This window comes from Arachis hypogaea, chromosome 9, assembly GCF_003086295.3.
Source record: "Arachis hypogaea cultivar Tifrunner chromosome 9, arahy.Tifrunner.gnm2.J5K5, whole genome shotgun sequence".
NCBI classification, from domain to species: Eukaryota; Viridiplantae; Streptophyta; class Magnoliopsida; order Fabales; family Fabaceae; genus Arachis; species Arachis hypogaea.
The window spans coordinates 72,288,163-72,293,832 of record NC_092044.1 but is presented as its reverse complement, the minus strand read 5'-3'; positions in this window follow the sequence as shown (position 1 = coordinate 72,293,832).

Genomic DNA, 5,670 nt, shown 5'->3' with positions numbered 1-5,670 from the left:
AATCTTTTTGATTTCTAATTTCAAAATCTTTTTCAAAAATCACTTTACTTCCTTCTCAATCTTAGTTTTCGAAAATCAATTGAAGTTTTTCAAAATGTTTTCAAAATCTTTTACTTAATTTTCGAAAATTACTTCCCTTCTTCTCACATCCTTCTATTTATGGACTAACACTATTCCTTAATGCACAATTCGAACTCCATCTTCTTTGACAAGTTCGAATTTCCTACTTCTGCCTTCTATTTTTCTTTTCCTCTGACACCTCAAGGAATCTCTATACTGTGACATAGAGGATTCCATATTTTCTTGTTCTCTTCTCTTTCATATGAGCAGGAGCAAAGACAAGAGCATTCTTGTTGAGGCTGATCCTGAACCTGAAAGGACCTTGAAGCGAAAACTAAGAGAAGCCAAGGCACAATTCTCTGTAGAGGACCAAACAGAAATCTTCAAAGAAGAAGAGCCCATGGCAGCCGAAAACAACAACAATGCCAATAATGCAAGGAAGGTGCTGGGTGACTTTACTGCACCTACTCCCGACTTCTATGGGAGAAGCATCTCTATCCCTGCCATTGGAGCAAACAACTTTGAGCTTAAGCCTCAATTAGTTTCTCTAATGCAACAGAATTGCAAGTTCCATGGACTTCCATTGGAAGATCCTCATCAGTTCTTAGCTGAATTCTTGCAAATCTGTGACACTGTCAAGACTAATGGGGTTGACCCTGAGGTCTACAGACTTATGCTATTCCCTTTTGCTGTAAGAGACAGAGCTAGGACATGGTTGGACTCACAACCTAAAGAAAGCCTGAACTCTTGGGAAAAGCTAGTCAATGCCTCTTGGCAAAGTTCTTTCCACCTCAAAAATTGAGTAAGCTTAGAGTGGAAGTCCAAACCTTCAGACAGAAGGAAGGAAAATCCCTCTATGAAGCTTGGGAAAGATACAAACAATTAATCAGAAAGTGTCCCTCTGACATGCTTTCTGAATGGAGCATCATAGGAATTTTCTATGATGGTCTCTCTGAACTATCCAAGATGTCTTTGGATAGCTCTGCTGGAGGATCTCTTCATCTGAAGAAGACGCCTACAGAAGCTCAAGAGCTGATTGAAATGGTTGCAAATAACCAATTCATGTACACTTCTGAAAGGAATCCTGTGAATAATGGGACTAGTCAGAAGAAAGGAGTTCTTGAGATTGACACTCTGAATGCCATATTGGCTCAGAACAAGATATTGACTCAACAAGTCAATATGATTTCTCAAAGTCTGTCTGGAATGCAAAATGCACCAGGTAGTACTAAGGAAGCTTCATCTGAAGAAGAAGCTTATGATCCTGAGAACCCTTCAATAGAAGAGGTGAATTACATGGGAGAACCCTATGGAAACACCTATAATCCTTCATGGAGAAATCATCCAAATCTCTCATGGAAGGATCAACAGAGACCTCAACAAGGTTTCAACAATAGTAATGGTGGAAGAAACAGGTTTAGCAATAGCAAGCCTTTTCCATCATTTTCTCAGCAACAGACAGAGAATTCTAAGCAGAACCACTCTGACTTAGCAACCATGGTCTCTGATCTAATCAAAACCACTCAAAGTTTCATGACTGAAACAAGGTCCTCCATTAGAAACTTGGAGGCACAAGTGGGTCAGCTGAGCAAGAAAATTACTGAACTTCCTCCTAGTACTCTTCCAAGCAATACATAAGAAAATCCAAAAGGAGAGTGCAAGGCCATCAACATGGCCGAATTTGGAGAGGAAGGAGAGGCAGTGAACGCCACTGAGGAAGACCTCAATGGACGTCCACTGGCCTCCAATGAGTTCCCCAATGAGGAACCATGGGAATCTGAGGCTCAAAATGAGACCATAGAGATTCCATTGGACTTACTTCTGCCATTCATGAGCTCTGATGAGTATTCTTCCTCTGAAGAGGATGAGTATGTCACTGAAGAGCAAGTTGCCAAATACCTTGGAGCAATCATGAAGCTAAATGACAAGTTATTTGGAAATGAGACTTGGGAAGATGAACCCCCTTTGCTCACCAAAGAACTGGATGACTTGTCTAGGCAGAAGCTGCCTCAAAAGAGACAGGACCCTGGGAAGTTTTCAATACCTTGTACCATAGGCACCATGACCTTCAAGAAGGCCTTGTGTGACCTAGGGTCAAGTGTAAACCTCATGCCTCTCTCTGTAATGGAGAAGTTAGGGGTCTTTGAGGTGCAAGCTGCAAAAATCTCACTAGAGATGGCAGACAATTCAAGAAAACAAGCCTATGGACTTGTAGAGGATGTTCTGGTAAAAGTTGAAGACCTTTACATCCCTGCTGATTTCATAGTCCTAGACACTGGGAAGTGCATGGATGAATCCATCATCCTTGGCAGACCCTTCCTAGCCACAACAAAGGCTGTGATTGATGTTGATAGAGGAGAATTGATCATTCAAGTGAATGAAGAATCCTTTGTGTTTGAGGCTCAAGGATATCCCTCTGTCACCATGGAGAGGAAGCATGAAGAGCTTCTCTCAAAACAGAGCCAGACAGAGCCCCCACAGTCAAACTCTATGTTTGGTGTTGGGAGGCCTCAAACAACTTCTAAATTTGGTGTTGAACCCCCACATTCAAAACTCTAAGATTGGTGTTGGGAGGTTCCAACATTGCTCTGAGCATCTGTGAGGCTCCATGAGAGCCCTCTGTCAAGCTACTGACATTAAAGAAGCGCTTGTTGGGAGGCAACCCAATGTTATATTTTATCTATTTTCCTTTGTTATTTTATGTTCTTTTGTAGGTTGATGATCATGAGAAGTCACAAAATCAATGAAAAAAGCAAAAACAGAATGAAAAACAGAAAGAAAAACAGCACACCCTGGAGGAGAGCGTGCTGGCGTTTAAACGCCAGTAAGGTTAGCTGTTGGGCGTTTAACGCCCAGTCTAGCACCATTCTGGGCGTTTAACGCCAGAAAGGGGCACCAGACTGGCGTTAAACGCCAGAAAAGGGCAAGCACCTGGCGTTAAACGCCAGAAATGGGCACCAGCCCGGCGTTTAACGCCAGAATTGGCTAAAAACGCATTTTGCATGCCATTTGGTGCGGGGATGACTTTTCCTTGACACCTCAGGATCTGTGGACCCCACAGGATCCCCACCTACCCTACCACTCTCTCTCTTCTTCACCCATTCACCAATCACCTCATCACCTCTTCCCCAAAAACCCTTCACCTATCAAATCCCATCTTTCTCTTCACCACTCACATCCATCCTTCATAAAACCCCACCTACCTCACCCTTCAAATTCAAACCACTTTCCCTCCCAAACCCACCCATACATGACCGAACCGTGAGCACTCCCACTCCTATATAAACCCTTCTTCACTCCTTCATTTTCACACAACCTAACACACCACTTCTTCCCTTTTGGCCGAACACAAAGCCATATCCATCTCCTCTATTTCTTCTTCTTCTACTCTCTTCTTTCTTCTTTTGCTCGAGGACGAGCAAACCTTTTAAGTTTGGTGTGGTAAAAGCATTGCTTTTTGTTTTTCCATAACCATTTATGGCATCCAAGGCCGGAGAAACCTCTAGAAAGAGGAAAGGGAAGGCAAAAGCTTCTACCTCCGAGTCATGGAAGATAGAGAGATTCATCTCAAGGGTGCATCAAGACCACTTCTATGAAGTTGTGGCCTTGAAGAAGGTGATCCCCGAGGTCCCTTTTTCACTCAAAAAGAGTGAATATCCGGAGATCCGACATGAGATCCGAAGAAGAGGTTGGGAAGTTCTTACCAACCCCATCAACAAGTCGGAATCTTAATGGTTCAAGAGTTCTATGCCAATGCATGGATCACCAAGAACCATGACCAAAGTGTGAACCCGATCCAAAGAATTGGCTTACTATGGTTCGGGGGAAATACTTGGATTTTAGTCCGGAAAATGTAAGGTTGGCATTCAACTTGCCCATGATGCAAGGAGATGAACATCCTTACACTAGAAGGGTCAACTTTGATCAAAGGTTGGACCAAGTCCTCATAGACATTTGTGAAGAGGGCGCCCAATAGAAGAGAGATTCAAGAGGGAAGCCGGTTCAACTGAGAAGGCATGACCTCAAACCCGTGGCTAGGGGATGGTTGGAGTTTATCCAACGCTCAATCATTCCTACTAGCAACCGGTCCGAAGTTACTATAGACCGAGCCATCATGATCCATAGCATCATGATTGGAGAAGAAATAGAAGTTCATGAGGTGATATCCCAAGAACTTTATAAGGTGGCGGACAAGTCCTCTACCTTGGCAAGGTTAGCCTTTCCTCATCTCATTTGTCACCTCTGTTATTCAGTTGGAGTTGACATAGAGGGAGACATCCCCATTGATGAGGACAAGCCCATCACTAAGAAGAGGATGGAGCAAACAAGAGACCCCTCTCATCATCAAATCCCTGAGATGCCTCAAGGGATGCACTTTCCTCCACAAAACTATTGGGAGCAACTAAACACCTCCCTAGGAGAATTGAGTTCCAACATGGGACAACTAAGGGTGGAGCACCAAGAACACTCCGTCCTCCTCCATGAAATTAGAGAAGATCAAAGAATCATGAGAGAGGAGCAACAAAGACAAGGAAGAGACATTGAGGAGCTCAAGCACTCCATAGGATCTTCAAGAGGAAGAACAAGCCGCCATCACTAAGGTGGACCCGTTCTTTAATTTCCTTGTTCTTTATTTTTCTGTTTTTCGAATTTTAGTGCTTATGATTATCTATGTTTGTGTCTTGTGATCATTAGTGTCTTAGTGTCTATGCCTTAAAGTTATGAATGTCCTATGAATCCATCACCTTTCTTAAATGAAAAATGTTCTTAATTGAAAAAGAAAAGAATTGCATGAATTTTGAATTTTATAACAGTTTAATTATTTTGATGTGGAGGCAATACTTTTGTTTTCTGAATGTATGCTTAAACAGTGCATATGTCTTTTGAATTTGTGGTTCATGAATGTTGGCTCTTGAAAGAATGATGAAAAAGGAAACATGTTACTGAGGATCTGAAAAATCATAAAAATGATTCTTGAAGCAAGAAAAGCAGTGAATACAAAAAAAAAAGAGAAAGAGAAAAACGAAAAAAGGAAGAAAGAAAAAGAAAAAAAAAAGAGAGAGAAAAATAAAAAAATTAAAGTTGAGATCCAAGGCAAAAAGAGTGTGCTTAAGAACCCTGGACACCTCTAATTGGGGACTCTAGCAAAGCTGAGTCACAATCTGAAAAGGTTCACCCAACTATGTGTCTGTGGCATGTATGTATCCGGTGGTAATACTGGAAGACAGAATGCTTTGGGCCACGGCCAAGACTCAATAAGTAGCTGTGTTCAAGAATCATCATACTTAACTAGGAGAATCAATGACACTATCTGGATTATGAGTTCCTAAAGAAGCCAATCATTCTGAATTTCAAAGGATAGAGTGAGATGCCAAAACTATTCAGAGGCAAAAAGCTAAAAGCCCCGCTCATCTAATTAATACTGATCTTCATAGATGTTTTTGAAATTCATTGCATATTCTCTTCTTTTTATCTTATTTGATTTTCAGTTGCTTGAGGACAAGCAACAATTTAAGTTTGGTGTTGTGATGAGCGGATAATTTGTACGCTTTTTGGCATTGTTTTTAGTATGTTTTTAGTATGATCTAGTTAGTTTTCAGTATATTTTTA